Source organism: Cornus florida, unplaced genomic scaffold, assembly GCF_030987335.1.
Source record: "Cornus florida cultivar Cherokee Brave unplaced genomic scaffold, ASM3098733v1 CherokeeBrave_3.0.0_Hap2_Chr09, whole genome shotgun sequence".
Classification (NCBI taxonomy): domain Eukaryota; kingdom Viridiplantae; phylum Streptophyta; class Magnoliopsida; order Cornales; family Cornaceae; genus Cornus; species Cornus florida.
Window position 1 is genome coordinate 66,686,961 of NW_026775579.1, and position 22,259 is coordinate 66,709,219.

The 22,259-nt window shown below is 32.2% G+C and overlaps 1 long non-coding RNA gene across 1 annotated transcript; it reads right to left on the reverse strand.

Moving 5' to 3' along the window:
* On the reverse strand, positions 1–3,157 carry LOC132274191 (uncharacterized). The gene is made up of 3 exons (XR_009470356.1): positions 2,765–3,157; positions 2,146–2,249; positions 1–277 (listed from the first exon to the last, which is right to left on the reverse strand). It is a non-coding gene; the product is annotated as an uncharacterized LOC132274191 (long non-coding RNA).
* Positions 3,158–22,259: the final 19,102 nt, after the last annotated feature.

Consider the following 22,259-nt stretch of genomic DNA (forward strand, 5'->3'; position numbering starts at 1 on the left):
TAATAATATGATCCAAATACGCTATAACTAAACATAACTACAGACTACTCATTAATTCTAATGCATCAAAATCCCTGGTTTCTTTAAATCATCAAGTAGGCCACAGAAGGTTTTAAACTTTCTTTGATCATGTATCATTAAATCGACTGCTCTCAAGCGTTATATTTGGTCCAAGCATTGAACCTTGTAACACCTTCCTGGTAGTCACCTTTTGGGGTTCACCTCCTTGTAAACATCATCATAAGTTAGACATCCTCCCACAATGGACTCTTATACCCTTGCACCAACCCAATAAATTACAAAATATAGATCATCAGTTTCACATGATTGGATTAAAAATCTTGAGATATAAAACACTCCAATATCAAATTCACAAAACGATTAAAACTATGAGACTATTACATATCCAAGTCAATATTATGTAGTTTAAATAGGCCATGAAAAATTAAACTGAGGAATAGCTACCAAACATTCGTTAGGGTGCAGTGCACAACAAATACTGAAAGCATAAACATTTATTTCTATTATTTCTATTTTAATTTTTCTAACTGCAACTTTCAATATTATCACTTGATTTTAATGATAGTAGGAAAAATTCATAATGCTAAAAAACCATGGAACTAATAAATAATCAAAGTTTAGAATTTAGAAAAGATGTTCTTTTTCGTTTTTCTTTCAAAAGTAAAAATAAAAGAAAAGAAAAAACCATTAGTGAGATTGAATTACAATGAACTACATGTTGAACAGATTCGTTTTAAAAGTTATATCAAACAATCATTATATCCAATGAAACAATTAAAAATGATTAGAACTATAGATGCTAAAAATACTAATAGTTTACTTCTAATTAAATAATTGGCTTAAAAATTCATAAAACCAAAAGATAGTTAATAACAAAAAGCTATAGAATATTAAAAATTAGTTTCTTATGTTCAAACTCATATTATCTCCAATTTGTAACACCTCATAAACTTGAACTGCACTTATAGAAATTTTTTTAAAGAAAAGGTTATGTAGTTGTGGTATCAGAAGAACAAGGTTGAAAGAGATTACCACTGAAGGTGTATGTTTATATCTACAGCACAATGTAACCACATCATTACAAACAAGTGTTCTTAGGAACTAATTAACCAAAGTGGATCGTTGTAAGGCAAATTAAATAAATGGATATGGGTTTTGCATACACTTGTTTAGCCAACGAGTCAATAATTTATATTCCTAGGATATAATCATCAAAAAGGTCAAAATAAATTTGGGAAGGCAATTGGCATCATAAACATGACAAGAAAGAAAAGTATTTTACATCTTGTATTGAAATGGAATATTACAGAAATAAAAGTACCTTGATGGTTTTACTATTCCACTATATCTTGGTATTTCTCTTTTTAGATGGGACAAGCTTTTATCAATCCAAGATGGTTCTATTATCCATTGGTCAAAACAGAGAAACAAAATCAATAAGTAATCTTGTGCCAACAATAATATATATATATATATATATATATCAATATACTTCACATTCAAAATAAACATTAAAAATATACCCATATGTCTACTTGACATGCAACAGGTGGTAGAGTTTGCTATTAAACAAGCCTGCTAGATATACTGCCCGTTCATTCTGCATTGTTGTTTCATACTCTAATAATTATAGGAAAATCATGTCATCGTTAAATTTATATAGAGTGAAGCATCAACCAGTATATATTGGTTAATCATCTTTTTGAATAATCTGACATAATCACAACTTAACAAAACTAATCATGGCCATACTTGGTAACATAAGTGATGCTAGTGATGATTAACACTTATTATATTCTTCAAAAATAGCAATTACCAACCAACAACCAGCAATGTCAAACATGAAGTATACCATTAATTATTAGAATACTAGTGCTTCAAGACCAAAAAACAAGAATGGCTAATTCTTATGCTTAGATTTTATCATGAAAAAAATTGGGGAGGCTAATTGTCTGCTTTCTAAAATAGTTTCAAATTCCTATATTTGGTAAATTATGTAATTCAGCCCTAAAAATTATTTCTAATTCTCATCTCTTCCTGAATGATGCAATGAAATATTTCATAGTTCACTTAATTGCCGCTAAAAGACGAGAGATATACAAAAAATTCTCATCTAAAGAGTACCTATTGGAATCTCCTTGAACATCGACAAGGGCTGAATATCGATCCTCCATCATAGGACCCCTTTTTCCTCTTTTTCAATAAAGAGAATACCCATCCCCTTCAACCTACAAAGTGAAGGAACAATTCAAATAGGAACATATGGAAACATTTTTTCTTAAAATAGGAAAAATCTACAACAGATCCAAAATCTAATTTTGCGAATTTGATTTTTTTTTTTCCTGGCACATATATGATCATACAGAGCAAAATATTAAAAAATATATATTCTATTGCAGTCAAATAGAGAAAGAGAGAAGCAATAATCGATGGAATTTTGTGAGATAATCGGATCACGAACCAGTCCATTTCCTATAAACCCAACACCACCATCGCTAGCTACACGAGAAACCAGGTTGAGTCGAAATATTCCAGCCAAAGAACAGACTAGACACAACAATCTCAACACCATCAACGGGCTAGATAACAAATCGATGCCACATCCGATTTTCCGAAGAAATAATTTGTGAAAAATAAAATAAATCAAATGAACTGATTGGGGAATTGCAATTTAAAGTAAAATCAGATAAATTGAAAAGCTAAGAAACATCAAATAAGAAAAAAAGAAGAAGAAGAATCATACAACATGAACTTGTCGTTGTTGGTGTATAGATCTCGGAACCTCCAAAGCTTTGACAATCCGGTGGAACTGATCTTCTTGTATGACTTCGTTGAGCCCTCACTTCCTCTTCCTCTAGGTTTCCTCTCTTGCTCTCTAGCCGAGCCCTCCTTAGTTAAATATAGAGAGAGGTCTTTTCTATCATATATCAATAGGATCTCAACAGAGGTTAAAGAATAGAACCCTAAATCACATACTTGGTTTTGCTCTTCTTGTTTCTAATACAGAACCCTAAATCGGAACTTAGTGATGAACAATGGTGTGATTTTTGAGTTACAGAGGTTTGATTTGTTTGAAGAGAGAAAAATGGAATTTTGAAGATAGAAAGTGGAAATTGAATGAATAGGCGCGCCTTCGAAATTTCAAAAGGGACCCATTGTTAACTCGTGATTTTAGATTAATATGTTATATCCTAGGAAGCACCAACACTCCGTCTAGGGGTGTTCAACACTATTGGAAGTGTCTTGAAATTTGAATATTTTATTTTTTAATTAGATATGGCTGAAATACGATATGAATACGGCAATGACACATTTTGATTACTTCTTAAACACAATGGGGTGATTTTGTAATTATTATTATTTTTTTATAAATAATTATTTTTTTTTAGAGAATGAAATTCAATGCATTCTAAAATATATTATAAACCAATACGAAAAATAATATTAAATTTAAAATAACAAAATTGGATTCTAAATTTCAAATTAGTGATTTCATTCATGATTATGTGGATAAAATGAATAAAAATGATTATTTTTTATATATAATAAAATATTATAATATTATTTTTTGATGTATGCACGTCGTATGTGTCTTTTTTGACAATTGTTGCATTGTCATATCCGTATTGTGTCCGTATCCGTGCTTTTTAGATTATATCTTATGATATATATTTTTTGTTTAAAAAAATTAATAATCATAATGGATTTTACACCCACTAAATGTGTCCGTTGACTATTTTTTGTGAACTATTGTATCAGATATGTGAAATGAGTAATTATAGTTAGAGTAAGACCATCAGGAGAGTTACCTCATGAGAAGAGTCATGAAATTTTCGTACTGACCATTAGAGAGATTTGTTAATTCAGGTCAAAAATTGTCTCAACGAAGCATTTAATAATGAGATTTGATGACTCCTAAACAATTTCTTGTTTCTATTATATGTCTAAGACAATTTCAAATGTTTTTCTAAGCTCTTTATTATATCAATATTGGGTAAAGTGTCAAAAAAAAAAAAGTGCCAAAATGTGCAAATAACTCCCGGTGTTATAATAACCTAGTGTTGCAACCTGGGCGGGCTAGCCTAACCCAGCCCAACCCCAACCCAGAAATTTTGAAATTAGGGCTTAAAATTCACAAATTAGGTTCATGTTCGGATTGAGTTTTGTCAAAACCCAGATATATTCGGGTTGGGCTCGGGCTCAACCCGAACCCAACCCAACCCAAAACCCAAAATAAAAAATTAAAAAAAAAAATTTATTTTTTTTCTCCTTTCTCTTTCTCTCTCTACCACCGTCCCTCAGCCGTCCTCGCCATCCCTCGCCCTCAGCCGCTAATCGACCACCACTGCCGTCCCTCTGCCTTTGCCGCCGCCGTCGTCACTTCCAAAAATTAAAACAAAACCCATACATACAAGTTAACAGTTGCACAGAGAGAGGGGGGGGGGGGGGGGGGAGGGGGGAAGCTTGAGAGTTGAGAGACAGCGGCTGAAGCATGCGAACGGCAAACCCGAACTGGAACAGCGGGCGATGGAAACTGAAAGATAATGGGTTTTGATTTTTTGAACAATCTGAAATGATATGCCGATATGGGGTTTTGATATAGGTAATAGGTTTTCAACTTTTGATTCTTGCAGATAGATAGATAAACTGAAATATATGGGTTTTGAACTTCTGATTCTTGTTGATTTTGTAGTTTGCAGTTGCTCAGAGAGAAAGGGGGGCCAATTTCAGAGTTGAGAACGAGAATAAAGATGGAGGCGATTGGGGAGGCTAAAATGATTTGCCCTAAATATATATATATATATTTTTAATAAATAATAATATAATCAAATATATATAATATATAAAAAATTTCGAAAAAAAAAATTTATATAAAAAATTTACTCAACCCGACCTAACCCGCCCGAAAATATTCGGTCCGAGTTATAACGAATTCGGGCTGGCCCAACCCAACCCGATTCGGGTTGAGGTTGGGTTAGGGCTGGGTTGGATTGGGTTGGGCAGCCCAACTTGCAACCCTAAAAAAACCTTAAATTTTTTAAATTGAACAAATAAGGACAATTCTTCAATTTAAATACTGAAATACCTAAAATGTCTTTAGCCAAAAAAAAATAATAATAATAACATTAATAATAAATAAATAATAAAATATGGGCATTTTTTTAAAAAAAAAATTATAAAACCCCCCAAAAAAATTTATTTATTATTTATTTATTGTTTTAATTTTTTATTTATTAAAAAAAAAAAAAAAAAACCTAAAATTCCCTTGAGGGTATTTTGGGATTGTCATAAAAAAAATTTAGTGAAATATGTAGACAAGGGGCAATTTGCTACAAAATTTCAAAATACATGAATTTATATGCACTATTTAAACAGTAAGGTATTTCTTACACATGTTTTATATAGCAGATGATACGAAAAAATAAACCTAACCTACCTTGACCTAACGATAGAGACAACTAAGTGTTGATCAGCCGACAGACCTCTTCGACTTTCGAACGATGATATTTCCATTGGATAAGAATGATAATATTTCATTCTCAAGGATAATGAAAGATGACGTGGTTCAACAGGGTAATGATAACCTTGTCACAATTTGAGGAAGTCAAAGGAATAAATCATATTTCCGACAAATCTGGCAACAAACGGATCTCCTCTAATCTCGCACAAGCGAATGATAAGGGAGACCTCAACCATCGACATCGGCAGAACAAATTTGATTCCAATCGACAGTCATAAATAGGGCACCAAGCTGTTAAAGAAAGTACGGGAAAAACCCCTAAACAGAGATTACATAATTATTATGTGATACGATTACAAGTACTAACTTGATCATCGGAGGGTCCTCGGCTGGCACCCCACCAGTGTCATTCAAGGTGACATCCCTTTGTTTTGTAGGTAAACATCGTCGTTCCGAATCGCGAGGAATTTCGCATCAACAGCTGACGCCGTTTGTGGAAACGATTAGTTCTCTGAAGAAATAATAATCCTGACGTGACTTGGCTCTGATGGCAAGACAAAAGCTTCCGATCATGGAAACCATCGGTCATCAGTTGACAACGGGTTTCCATGTTCTTATATAAGGATGGGTCTCTACATTATGATTACCCATCCATCATATTGCGGGCAAAACGGTGGGTTGCGTGATACCACCCAATGTACGATGACAATAATCAAAATTTGGCACATCGACCCAAGCAGTCCAATGTGGTGTTTTCCATCTAGTGATGCTTGGTCCCCTCACTACTAAGGTTTGATTGTCTAAGACCAAATTCTATCTCATATCTGGCAGCAGCCAACTACCAAGGCCTGATCATTGAAGACTAAGGCCTGGTCCTTCTGCGCTTACATAAATGAGTAGGTCTCCACCCATCAAGAAGATCACTATCAATAAGGGGGTCTCTACCTACTACTAAAGCCTCTACCACTGAGGATGTCTCTAGCAATGGAGTCTCATTACTCCGTTCGTTCGTGCAATCGGGGTGGCCTTCTACACCCAAGAATGTATCGAGGCCTTCAAGTCTAAGGAGGTCCAATGTCCCTTAAGATCCCATGTCTAATGAGGTCTGTATTCCCAAGGAGGTTCCTAAATTAAGGGCGATCATTGGACCCAACGAGGTACTAGCCACCAGGCCATCATCTGTCAGCCGTTGGGTACCACGCCCCCATCCACCAGGCATCAAGCCAATCGCTGGACACTAAGCCTTCACCTACTAGACGACAGTCGTTAGGGGTGAGCAAATAGTCTATCAATCCGTTAATCCGGTCCAAACCAATTAGATCCGTGTGGTTTGGTTCAGTTTTCAGATATCATGGTTCGGTGATGGTTTAGAAAAATAGCAATCCGATATTTGCGGTTCGGTTAACGGATTAAGTCCTAAAAAAACCAATCCGAACCGATCCGAACCGTTGCCTAAATAATATATTAATATATTATATATATATGACTATATATATACAATATTGAATATACTTACTGTATTTCTATTTTTTTTTATTCATTATTCTATTTGGATAATTTATATTGCCTATTCTTGTGTATATAATTTACAAATCTATTGCTGTTATTTGGTATATGACTTACAAATTTATTGCTATTACTGTTAGCATATTACCTGGTATATAATTTACGTTTTACTTACTAGTTTTTAATTACTAGTTTGAGATTTTAATGGGCCAAAGTCTAATTTTATTAGGCTATTTGAAAAGCCCAATCCGTCCAAACCGATCCGATTCGTTATTTCACGGATCAGTTTGGTTCGGATTGAAGGTCCCCACGGATCGGTTCAGTTTCAAATTTCTCCAATCCGTGAAGATCGGTTCGAATTGAACTTTACCCCAAACCGAACCAATCCGATCCGTGATCACCCCTAACAGTAGTCACCTCTCTTCCCTTACAGGAATTGCCTATCGACTTCAGATTATGCAAAATTTTGGATTGATAATTCATTGCAGGTTAATTTTTAGTAATCATTGATAACACAATCTAATATTTTTAGACAACTGTAAATTGTTGCAGCACCAGGCACCCCGTCCGCTGTATAAACGTCTATAGAATGGGTCATCACCCAAGATCCCACCATCGGGGGTAGAATAGTGGATCACACGATATCAATCATCGATCTATATATGATGACAAGGTTTAGAATATTGACGTACCAACTTTGGTACATCGAGCTAGTCGGGTTTTTAGTCTCTCTCTTTTAGTGACCCCTCGGGGGCACTAATCGTCCACGACCGGTGGTCAATCCCCCGAAACCATAACCTGGTAAGTCTCTACGCACCGGGAAGGACTCTAAGTCCAATGAAGTTTCTCCAATCAATGAGTCCACTGTGTCCAAGGTGGTCCCATGAGGTTTTTAACCATCAAGCATCAATGATGGTCTTTTCTACCAGGAACCAAGCTTAGTCACATGCACTTCAAATTTGATGGGTCACTACCACCATAGCCACAAAGCAAGGCAAGTATAAAGGATAAGTCCACGAAAGTGAAAAACTTTAACTCCCTTATTAAAAGGCAAGCATATAAAGCTTGGGCAAAACATCCCCTTATTAAAGGGGCGAGCTGGGTGAAATTCATAAAAAATAACCCTTTATTAAAAGGGCGGGCTGAGTGAAGCTCGAAATTATTATTTCCTTTATCAATAAGGCATGTTGAGTGAAGCTTCAACATATTACAAACCCCTTACCAAAGGAGTAAGAACGATTACTTCCCTTATTAAAGGATCGAGAAATCAATGATCAAACAGATCTAAATACGACTCTAGAAAGAGAAAATAGTTCCAACACCAAAAGTTAGATCATAAGGTAGGTTGTCATAAATCAAGGCTTGGTTATCCGAAACCAAGGCCTAGTCAACCAAGATTAAGAATTAATTGCCCAAAGTCTACAAAGGCTCGGTTATCCAAGATCAATGCCTGGTCACCCCAAGTCTGGTCATCAGAGACCAGGACCAGGGCCTAACTGACAAAAATATGGTCATCAAAGATCAGATCTTAACCTACAAAGGTCGGGTCAAAAAATGATCCTCCTCACAAGTTCCTTAGAAGTTCATCTTTAAAGGGACGATGTTTATTGATCAGTAATTTATTGTTTTAAATGGAGGGTAGCTCCCTCATGTGTTATACCTATGTGGTAATTAATGCTTTACAAAAAGTTAACAAAAAACCTAATTCACTTATTAAAGGGACGAGCTGAGTGAAGCTTGTAAAACATAATTCCCTTACTAAAGGGACGAGTTGAGTGAAACTCGTAAAACATACTTCCCTTACTAAAGGGACGAGCTGAGTGAAGCTCGTAAAATTTAATTCTCTTATTAAAGGTGTGACGAGCTGAGTGAAGCTCGTAAAATTTATTCCCTTGCCAAAGGGATAGGCTGACTGAAGCCCATAAAGTTTACAACTAGTATATTGGATTTTACTGTTTAAGTGAACAGTTCCACGGGCACTCTTCCCGGGGGAACAGTGCCCAGGGCAAAAAAAAAAAAAAATTATTGTTCAAATGAACAGTTCTCGCGACACTATTCCCGAAGGAACAGTGCCCGGGGCAAGAAAAAAAATAAAAAATAAAAAAAATTCACATTCTCAAAGCTAGACGAACAAGTTTGGGAATGGGGGGCAACTGACAGGGAAAAATAAACATAACCTACCTTGACCTAATGATAGAGGCAACTAAGTGTTGACCAGCCGCCAAACCTCTTCAACTTTCGAATGATGATATTTCCATTGGATAAGAATGATAATATTTCATTATCAAGGATAATGAAAGGTGACGTGGTTCAACAGGGTAAAGATAACCTAGGCACAATTTGAGGAAGTCAAAGGAGTAAATCATATCCCCGACAAATCTGGCAACAAACGGATTTCCTCTGATCTCGCACAAGCAAATGATAAGGGAGACCTCAACCATCGACATTGGCAGAACAAATTTGATTCCAATCGACAACCATAAATAGGGCACCAAGCCGTTAAAGAAGGTACTGGAAAAAACCCCTAAACAGAGATTACATAATTATTATGTGATACGATTACAAGTACTAACTTGATCGTTGGAGGGTCCTCGGCTGACACCCCTCGGTACCATTCGATGTGATGTCCCTTTGTTTTGCAAGTAAACGCCGTCGTTCTGAATTACGAGGATTTTCGCATCAACAATAGACATAGGTTTTTTTTTTTTTTTTTTTTTTGCACTTTATTCATAAATACTATTACCTTTCTCTCTAAAGGAGGTAATGCAAACTACGAAGGAACATATTTCTCCTTAATGAAAACATGACAAAATGGCTCGATGCATTATTTTCAACTTTTTTTTCAATACTGCTTAAAGGAAACGGTCTAAGACGATATCATCAATCCAAGATGATGATCTCCAACAGTCTATTTGATTAATCTAACGAAAGATTAAGACATATTGGCATCAATAAGTTCCACCAAAACACATATTATATCGTCAAATTTCATTGTTAGAACATTAGTTGTCTAATTTATGGGTTAAGTACGAAAAACACCTCTCTACTATGTTTATAGTGTGTATGAGTATCACACCACTCACTCGCGTGTATAAAACACTCCCAAAGAATTGATTTAGTGCAAATAAGTCCCACATGACATGATATCCCTGAGTTACCCTTACTGAGACATTTTACATATTATTTAAAAAACGGCCATTTTGTGAAATGACAGAAAATGCCAAAAGTTAAAAGAGTTAAGTGCGAAAAACACCCCTCTATTATGCTTACAGTGCGTATCATACCCCATGCATACACAAAACACCCCTGAAATATTGATTTGGTGTAAATAAGTCACACCTGACATGCTATGCCCAAATTACCTTTACTAAGACATTTTACATATATTTAAAATAAAATAAAAAATCATTTTGTATATATTTTGCTCGATGCACATGATAATATATAATTTTATAAATGCACACATACTATGCAGTTTGTATATATTTTGTTCAATTCTTGTTTTGATTTAGACATGTATAAAACTACTGGGGAATATGACTTTATAAATGTGATTGCGAAGGGAGAGAGACTATTGATTAACATAGACTTCATTTGAGAACAAACTATTATCAAAATCTATCTTGTTTTGTGATTAGGATCTATCCAGAATGTTTCAGCACAAGAAACAAAAGAGGGTGAGATACATATTTTTAAAATTTTATTTTATTTATATTTTTGTTCTTTTATCATATAGTGTACATATTATTTTTGGAATATATATATATATATATATATATATAGAGAGAGAGAGAGAGAGAGAGAAAACAAAACAAAACTTCAAAGTGGGTTAAATATAGTTGATGCGTATATAACCCTTCTATTATGAGAATATACATAATACTCACCATTGGGCATTTTCAGAAGGCTAAAAGGACAAAACGGATATTAAAATCTTACTTTATGTTGGAAACTTGCAAAAAATAATTTGAGGGTGTTTTTGCAAATTTTATAAATATTAAGGAGATAATGACACACTTTTTAAAATAGAGAGTGCGAAGTATTAGCTATTCTTCAAGTTTCTAAATACTAACTATGTTTTATGCACTTAACCCTTAATTTAGTAATCTCTTTATATATTCTTCAAGTTTATAACTTTAGATTGATTCAAAAAATTCATGAACTGTTTTTTTTATCACAGTTATTGCTAGTGATGACTGCTATGAATATCTGCTATGTACCATGTGACCCTCTTGATAAGAATGCTAAAATGAAAAAACATTCAAGAACTGTCCTTTTATAAGTGGTCGCTTGCATCTTGTGCCCGTGGTGAAAATCAATTGGTTGTCTACGAGCAAATCAATGAAAATGTCAAAAGAATACCAATTTGGAAAAAACCATATATATATATATATATATATATAGTCTCGTTCAAGTGCTCTTTAGTGTGCATGATACGCAACTTTTATTTCAGTCGTTGGATTTTATCTAATGAGTGAAATTGAAAACAAGTATATTATTTATTTATTTTAAGACTCGAAAATCACTCAATTTGGATGTTTTAAATAAAATAAAACACCTTCTAATAAGCCAAATTTTACGGGTGTTAGTATATTATTAGAGAATTTAGATGATGATTGTTTCATTATCATACAATTAATTTTTTTTCTTCAATGTTAGAGTTTTTTTTTTTTTCCCGTATTTTCTTTTGTCGGGTGTTAGTATATTATTAGAGAATTTAGATGATGATTGTTTCATTATCATACAATTAATTTTTTTTCTTCAATGTTAGAGTTTTTTTTTTTTTTTTTTTCCGTATTTTCTTTTGTACATATAGTGGAACATTTATAAATAAATAAAATATCATTCATCAATCAGTTAAGATGGCCTATTCAAATTACGTTTCATCAAAATTTTAATGAACACACTATTGTATTTTTCGGTAATTTAGAACTTTGTAATTGTAAAGTAACAAGTTGTAGTCAGCTTTTTTTAGGAGGACTCTTCTTTCTCTAAAATATTAACTTTTATGGAAGGACTCTACCCAGTGGAACAAGAAGGGAGACTTAGCCAAAAAAAAAAAAAAAAAAATTCTCCTTTCAATTTCGTTATGGAAAGGTTTTTTTTTTTTTGTTACAATATGGAAGGACTTGGTAATTATGAACAGAGAGAAAAGAGCTAGAAAAGATTCTGTAAGTTTTTTGTCAAAAAATTTGTACGAAGAGATTTTTTTTTTTTTTAGTAATAGAAGGAGTCCACTACTTTCACTCTTTAATATCCAGACAATTTTAGTGGAAGTATTTATTTATTTTTTTAATTATTAATACCTCTTTATTAGAAGGTGTTTTAAAACACTCAAATTGAGTGGTTTTGGAGTCTAAAAAAACCAAAAACTAATATAGTTGTTTTTAATTTCAATCATTGGATGAAATCCAACGACTGAAATAGAAGTCGCGTAAATTACTCCCTACACATCAGGGAGCAACTGAACGGGATATATATATATATATATATATATATATATATATATATATATATTTGTTTTGATGGGTTGTCTTGAATTTCACAGCATGTAATTGCATCTTGGCTGTTGATGTAATGTCTTTTGCGGACCGCTATATTGATTTCCTAGCAAACACAACAATTCTTCATGCTTATTCTAGTATTGGGAAGTATGAAGGGCGAGTACTCTGTTTCAATATATCCATGAGAAGGGAATCTCTCCATAGTTGATTGATTACTTGGGTTGGTTGTTTGTTTATAACTTTTAATAGAAGCAAAAAAAAAAAAAAAAAAAAATTATCTATATTTTTGATAACGACCACAAACAACTTAACTTGACTAAAACTTTATAACTTTTAATAGAAGGTCGATGATTCAAGTTTTTTATCAATGTGCGAGTTTTTTTTTATCAAGATAATATATATATTAGAAATATATATATTAGAAATTTGGTCTAAATTAAAGTTATTAATCAAGGAGTTTGTAACTGGAGCACTACCCAGTACTGCTCCCAGTACCACGTGTTTTAATTACAATGAATTTTTGACACGTAATTCAACATGATTGAGGATGGGTTGAAAAGTAAGGATAGCATGATAACTATATTTGTGTGTTTGGGTTATAAACTTTGATAGAACATAACATTGTGGGTATGTTGTAGGAATGTGAATATATGGTGTAAATGGTTGTCGATACAATTTGTGAAGAGGTGTGACAATCATACCTTAAACCAACACAACCCCTTTGAACCATTAATGCATCTAGTGGTCGTGTCTTGTGATGAACAGACACCATGTTTTAAATATTTCCAAAATAACGATGAATTGTATTTAATCTGAAATGTTGCAGTGAATGGTGAAGTAATGCACCCAATCCCAATAGACACCACTTTATCTATAAATACCCCTAGGGGCTGCATTAATCATTTGTTCAATTCTCTGATCTCTTCTCCCCCTCTCTAGATTTGAACCAAACACAAGTGGGTTCAAGCCATGGTCAAGTGGTCTGAGCTACTTAGGCCCAAAATCGATTTCATTGAACCATATAAAATTTGGTCCGAGTCATTTGGTTCGAATTGCACCCAATTCATTATTTATATAGTATAGATACATTTTTGAGTTAGAAAAAGTATTACACGGAGGAGGTTCGCCGTATCTACGAGTTTGAAGTGCTGCTACTAGTGAATGTAAACCGTTGTATCCTGGGAGACAAACGCCATAAAGTCTGTTAGCACCATGCGGGGTGTAAATTGTCTTAAGAACATAGTATTCAATACTAGCCTCGATCCAGGTTCTTTATTTATTATTTATTATTTTATTATTTTATTTTGCATATTTAATTAAATATATAGTTGCATGTTTAATTAATCATTTCTTAGCATATTATTAATTATCTCATAACATATTAGTATAAGGGTTGTTATATCTTAAATGTCACATAAAGCATATATTTTTCTAACAATCTTAAGACAATTTATTCCTTGCGTAGATTTTATTATATGTTTCTATTTAAGATATAAATAAGTAGAAATTATGTTAATAATTGAGATATAATAAAATAATGTTATATACATTATTATATAATAATATGCTAAATATTAATGTGTTTAATATTATGTAAAATTAAAGTATGTTATATAAGTAGATTATTGAATTATTTATATAATTTAATATTAGTTGAATTATTTTAATTTTGTAATATGATATTATGTAGTATATTATATTACCTTAAACATGTGTCAACTATAGGTGGAAAACGGTATTTCGTTACTTTTATCAATGATTGCACAAGATACTATTATGTATATTTGCTACGAAGTAAAGATGAAACTTTAGAAATGTTTAAACATTACAAAAATGAGGTTGAAAATCAACTTGGCAAAAAAAAAAAAAAATCAAGGTGTTAATAAATGATAGAGGTGGTGAATACAAAACACCATATGCTGATATTTGTTCAGAATATGGTATCATTCACGAAGAAATGATGAATGCTATGTTGATAAGTTCTAATTTAACTCAAAATTTGTAAGGGGAAGTTTTGCTTTCCGCAAACTATGTTCTCAATAAAATACCTCTAAAGGAAAGTAATGTGACACCATATAAATTATGGAAAGGTCAAAAACCTTTCTATAAATTCTTAAAAGTGTGGGGGTGTCTAACTAAGGTTGTAGTTTTTACTTCTAAGAAAGTTAAAGTGGGACCTAAAATGTGATAATCTTGTGAGCGGGTGTGTCATGGATGGGTGCAAGAGGCACTAATAGGCTACCACACTAAGTGAGCTATAGGTGCACAGTCCCACATCGCTTAAGTAAGGGAAATGTAAAGTGCTTTTATGTGGCGGTGTTATCTTAAATTGCTATGAGGCCTTTTGGGATAAAACCTAAAAACAAAACGTGTAGGCTCGAGCTCAAAGCAGACAATATCATATCATATGGTGGAGTGAATCGTTACATACAACCTTTGATAGGTTATGCTCATAACAGTAGTGCATATCATTTTCTTGTACATAAATCTTACAATGAAAATAAAGATGAGCTTAGACGTAGCAAGAGGGATAGAACGTCTAAATCTTTTATTCCTAATTTTCTAGCAAGCTTGTTGGAGAATGAGTCACAAAGCTTTAAGGAAACAAAGTTTTCTCCTAAATATTATTATTTCTTAGATTAATTATGTGATATAATTAATCATGTGATATAATATTAAACTATATTATTTATGTGAGTTCAATATTATTTATATAAGTGCTTACTTTTATTTGAGATTATAATATTAAGTTATGTAATTGAATTACTTAGTGTGTATAGTAATTCAATTTTGCAATATAGTTTATTTAATGTGTGATATTATTAATTTTGTACGAGTTCATGACTGGTTTGTGTATTGTGATACCCCTCGATTCTAGACCTACGGGTGATCAAGTCCGATCACAGAATATAAGGGATATCAAACAATTAATATTTAAACAAGCATTTGAATACAAAAAGAATAATAAATAAATAAATAAATAATAAGCTGAATGGAACTAAATAATAAATCCTTATTTAAAAATTCTCAAATAAAAAAAAAATTTAAAATTCAATAATAAAATCCTCTAATCCTCATACCAGTAATTAATTAAACTACAACTCGGGAATCCATCCTGTGGACCCTTAATAATATCTTAATTGAAATAACTGAATGGAAATAAAACTAATAACTAAAACACGAAGAAGAGTCCCACATCGAGTTGGAAGAGTGAATGATTGTCTCTGCTCGGCACAAACAATTTCTAAGATTGGAACTGACGAACACCTGAAAAATAATGGTGGGTCAGGCCCACAAACAAGTTCTAATCTACTATATCCCAAACAGAGACCCGATACACGTACATATCCTAATTAATTCAACAATAACTAAATAGTCTATGTATAGATATATACACACTAAAGGAACCTCACTAGACTATAGAGTTGTCTTAACCGGAATAGTAGGCAACATGCAAAACGCACATATAGTGGGTATGAATACCTAGACCTACCAGGGTACACAACTACATTATATCTAGCTACACATCCCTGGCAATATACGCACCCTAACCACTGATTCTAAGACTTAAGCTCATATCATGACATATAATTATACATGTAAAATCCGTCATATCCAACCATCAAAATAAACTATCCAATTATTATTTTAATAATATGTCATCCAACTATTCCGTTGACCTAACACGAATAAGTAGGACTTAACACTATGGTTAATCTGTTCCCTTATTAAAAATAGGTAGGACTTAACTCTTAAGTTGATTCGTCCTTAATATGCCCCCATCCCATAATTGTGCGTTAATCCATATCATAATCAAATAAAAGTTTCCAATCTAAGGATAATGTAAATAATATTTACATCTAATAATCCAAATAAACATGATATAAATCATATACACATCCTTTGTATTTACTTGAGAAAAAATATCAATTATAAGTAGCATGCATTTAATTTACATCACAAGAAATTAACATGCATCTCAACTAAATTGTACATCTCCATGTTCTGATTAAATTAATTTAAATCTAAACAATTGATTAAAATAATATAATCCAACAATATTTAATTAATTTATCCTTTTAAAATTAATTAAATTTCATACTTAGCATGTGAACTTAAATCATGCATTCCAATTCTTAATGAATTTATTTAAATTAAATAAATATTTAATTAAAATGCATCAATCAAAAACAACAAATATTAATTTAATATTCCAACCTTAAATAAATTAACATTAAAATATTTAATGCATAGCTATTTTTTTTTATACCAAATTGATTTATTTCTAACCATATCAGTATTATATGTTGCCTCGTGTAATACCCCTAATTTTAAAAAGGATAGTCCTGGTATTTTAATAAATTATTTGAGTGTATATTTGTTTGTTAATTATTTATTTGTGTTTATTATTTGCTTTTAATTGATTTAGTTGATTTATTTGAGATTATTTGCATTTTGTGACTTATTTAATTTAATTACATTTAATTTTGTCATTTAATTAATTATTGTTGTTACATTGAACTACTTGATAAATTGTTTGTTTTAAAATTGAATTATTTGGTAATTGTTAAATTTGAATAGGTTGATTATGTAAATATGTTAACTAAGGTTATAAATATGTTTTCATTTAGGGTTTTTCTTGGAGCCGTCATACAAGTATTTAACGTGTATGTGACTTAAGTTTATGGGCCGACTCTAGTTTAATTAGGGTTTTTGCCTTAGCTCTAGTTTAATTAGGGTTTTCTAAGGGCCTATATATATACGTGTATGAGTTTCACTAAAGGTTTGGAGAACCCTATTCACGGCACAGTGAAAATAGAATGTAACAGATAGAGAGTTGAGAGAACAAAGGCAATCGTAAGAGCTACCAAGGACAAGAATAGAGAGGATCAAAGGAGGGTTGTGGTGGATTAAATCACACCCACAAGAGGCTTGAAGGAAGTTAGTAGTTGTCGAAAACTTAGAGATGACGCCGGGATTTCATAACTGAAATCATAGGCAAGTTCTTCTCTTTCTCCTTCTCTTTGGCTTGTGTTCTGTGCACCTAGATAATCTCTAGGGTTTAATCAATCAGTAACAGAAATTTTCCTGTTTAACATATGCTATATTGATGATTTGTGGTGTTGAAAACAAATCTGTTACAGTGCATACAAGTCTCATTCCAGTTTTCTGTCCTTTAAGCATGTTGTTTCTGTGGTAACTTTAGTCTCTGTATTTGATTGCAACTACTGTAAAAAAAATATAGGAACACTATTGGGGTTATATAAAACTCATAGGGTTGTTATTATTCTGTTTTAAATATGTGTTGCAATTTGTTCTGTTTCAATTCGTGCATGTGGTTTCAGTTGGTACTAAAGCATGTTAAGTTCAGTAGCAAGTTTAATCTTTGTAATTGATTCAAATTGTTGTAATAAAACCTTGGGGATGCTATTAGAGTGGTATTAAACCCTTAAGATTAGTTTAAGAAACCAACAGAGGGGTAGGAATTGATCAGAGAATGAGCAGACAGATTAAAACGAAGCAGAGACTAAACTAGAGGCTCTCAAGGGGGAGAGAGCCGACTCTGGAAAGCCAAGAGCCGGCTTTCCTTCAACAAGAGCCGGCTCCAAGTGGGAAGGAGCCTGCTCTTTCATTTTAAGAGCAGGCTCCAAACTTTTGTGCGTTCTGAAATGGGTTCCTACGGCACTGTGTGATATTTTTGGCACTGTTTGAGTATTGGGATGGTTCTGATGGGTTGTAGGGACTTCACAGAGGGTTTTAAGGGTTAACTCTAAGTAATATTAAACTTATTGTTGCATGGTTTAAGACTCTCTAATAAAGGATGAAGCTATGTAAAAATATATAACAGTGCATGCTATTAACAGAAGAAAGGAACTGAATGGCTTGATTAAATTTCAGAAATTTAATGGAACTTCACAAAGGGATTAAATAGTTAATTTAAGGTGTGATTAAAACCTTGAATTAATTTAAGTTGATCCATGGGACAAACAGTATAAAATTGATAAATTTTCTACGCTGATAACGGATGGAGGACGGATTAATTACTTAATTAAATTTTAGCAATTTAAAGAGATCCAGTATGCTGATAAAACTTGTTTTAAATGCATGATAAGGTTTTTATATTAGATTGGAACTATGCATGCCTTGGATGTTAATTGATAGAATATTAAATTCTTTGATGCAATTACATGGATTAATACTGGATTTTAATTGCGAGATTGTTAATCTTCTTTCTGCGATTATTTGGATATTTGGTTTGGACTGTAAATTACTTGTTTATTCTATATATATTGTAATTTACATGGATCTGGAGGATTGTATGCACCGGTATGGGACGGTGGCATACTAGGGACAGTTTAGCTCAAAACGCATAAACCTACCCTAATGGATTAAAGGAATGGATTTAAAATATTGAATTCCTAATTGTGTTTAAAGTAAGATCAACTGTGAGTAAGTTGAATGGCTTACTGGATTAATGGATTGTAGTTAAGTCATACCAACTGAATAAGTTGAGTGACTAACTAGATTGTATGTTGTATGATAATTCAACAAATAAATGAATATCATACCCTGGTTTTGGATGGACTTTATATATATGTTTATGGTATCACGGGATGAGCTTGAGTCTCAGACTCATAGGTTAGGGTGCGATATGCAGTGGATGCGTAGCTGGCTACAATAGGTTGTGGTGTACCATGTTAGGTCTAGGTACTCATGCCCACCTTTGGGTGCATTTTGGCATGTTACCTTCTATTCAGGTTGAAACCCCGACTATAGTCCAGTGAATGTCCCTTAGTGTGGATATATATATATATATATATATATATATATATATATGTGTGTGTGTGTGTGTGTGTGTGTGTGTGTGTGTGTATGGATTAGATAGATATTGTGAGGTGTCTACGATGTATCTGCGTATCGGGTCACTGTATGGATTGCAGTTAGATTAGAACTTGCTCGTGAGTCTGACCCACTCCTTTATTATTCTTTTCAGGTATTGGACGGTTCCAGTCTCAAGCTTAATCATGCTAAGCAGAGACTCTCATTCATTCCACCGACAACGTAGGATTTCACTTCACGCTTTAGTCTTGGATTTTTTTTTTACTTTCAGTTATTCAGTTTCAGTTAGAGTTTTATTTCGGGGTCCACTAGTTAGATTCCCAAGTTGTTACCTTGGAGGTTTTGGAAGGATTGGATTATTAATATTTACAGTTTGGAGGATTTTATAATTCTTTTGGTTTCTTTATTTAAATTCTTAAATTTCTATTATGTGTTCGCTTTAAAATACTTTAATTGTTTGATATTTCCCTCGGGTTTGGGCCTAGGCCTGATCAACCCGTGTCTCGGATCCGAGGGGTATCACACCTCGTTCGGCGTGTATGCCTTATGAAAGACTTGAAGTTCCAAATTTTTAGTTTCATCTCGTGCACCCCTTTATGCATACAATCAGTTTGTGATTTAACAATGTCAAACTTCATATTTATATTCACAAATTGATTCATCACCTCATTCGGAGTGCATCCTTTATGAATAAAACCAAAATTTGATTTCATACACTTATAGTATTCAAACTGATTCATGCAAACAATCATTTGCCTCGTTCGACGCACTCTTTTGTTTTCAAGACAAACAAATCAACACATGTCAAAATTGATTCATTCTACAATTAATTCATGTGTAAAAAAAAATAGATAAATTAAAATAAAAACCAAGGCCATCAACAGTGCTAAGTTCGGCGGAAGAGAAGAGTTAAATTCCATTATTAAAACATGAATTTCAAATTTCAAATTAATCAATAAAATTTGATCAAATTAATTTATTTAAAGAACCTATAATTAATCTAGCATGCATAGAGTACGAATCAAAGGAAAAGAGAAGAATTAAAACTTGCCTTTAAGAATTTGATAAAAACCCTAACATCCTCCTTCCTCTTTCTTTTCCTTCTTTCTCTCTCTCTAAAATATATTACATGATTTATTTTCTAACCCCTTTTACAACCCTATAGTTATATATTTATAGGCTAAATAATAACCCTACTCCTTTTCTCAATCCAAGTCAAACTAATAAAATTAAAAAAAAAAATTTAAATACTAAAAAGGTAACTAAAATATATGTTTCGTATAATCTATGTATATTCCTTTTTATATATAATATATAAATATACATCAGATTATTGCTAAAGAACTTTCCTTATATATATATATATATATTTATTAATATATATATTTATTTATTTATTATATATACATATACAACTATCCATGGGTAATTATCCGTACCCATTAAACCCCTTACCCAAGTTGGCTATGGGACCCAATTGGTTGGTACATTACTACTATCCATATCCGATTCTTTAAAAAAAAAAAATAATAAAATAAAAAAATAAAATAATTAAATTCCTAAATAAGGACACATCATCACATACAATTTAATTTAAACAAAGAAATCAAATACACGTTTTAACACACAATTTAATTTAAACAAATAAGTCAATTAACATATTTAAACAAATAATTAAACCAATTAAACAAGTAAACAATTAGCCAAGAATCAAATAAATAATTAAAATGCAATTAAAATAATTAAAATAATACTGAGACTATCATTTTAAAATTAGGGGTATTACATGTATTAATACAGCAGACAAAAATTGATTGATCTAGCTATGTCAATTCTCCCGATAGTGAAGGGAAAAAAATCTATATTAGTGTCTAAGACACATATAGCTGTGAATGGGCTGAATAAGAGAAAAAAAATTCGATAACTCTAACAAGTTTAATAGAAAATTTTATAGATACACTAAGCTGGTACACTGAGACAAGCTAAATCAAGCTAGTTAGATATAATGTACAATTTAGCTAAAAGTTAAAATGTTACTGAGCTATAAACTAGTTAACTTAGTTATAAGCTAAAATGATTAACGAGGTGCACAAAACCTAAGAGGAAGATGAAAATATGTTAATTGGTTTTACCTCTCAACTTGGTAGTAAAAAACACGAGGGTGATGAGCAGCCATTTTAGCCATAAGCTATTTGAGTTATACGTCATATCTGCTTATGTATAAGGGAATAATATTACTTGTAAAATAGTAATTTTTGAAGAATATTCTTTAAATCAAATTACTCTACTACCGAGATAGACTATTTAGATAAGTGTGTACAAAAGTTAAGAGCTACTAGAATTGATAACTGAGCAAACTTAACTTCAAGCTAGTGGTAATAGCAGAGAAGTGGGTGTTCATCGTAACCTAGTAGTGAGATATGAGAAGAGTGTGCTTAATCTAAACTAGTAATGATAGTTAAGAACTCACTTTTAAATAGTAATGATAGCTGAGAGTGTTCATTATGTTGTGATGTATCCAAAGCTAAAATAATAAGTGAGTTATTTGCTTAAATGATTGAGTTATGTAATGTGTGACACATGAAAGGTTATGACATATTAATATGACTAACTTGACATGAATCTAAGCATAAATAAATCAAGTCATAAATATGATAAATGTAGAAGAAAAGATTAATTAAAGCTCAATCTAACTAATATTTCTAGTATTAATTCACAATAATGTCTGTGAATTATTATAAGAATAAGTTAGAGATAAAGTGATAAAGTGAGTACATATGCACTAGAGACTATTATACGTGCTTATTGAGAAGCGAATATAGAACCTTGAAAAGGTAAATGAGGTGAAATATTTAATATATGGTATTTCAAGTGTTGGAAAATCATAATAAATGTATTAGAGATAAAATTTCAGGATTATCCCAAAG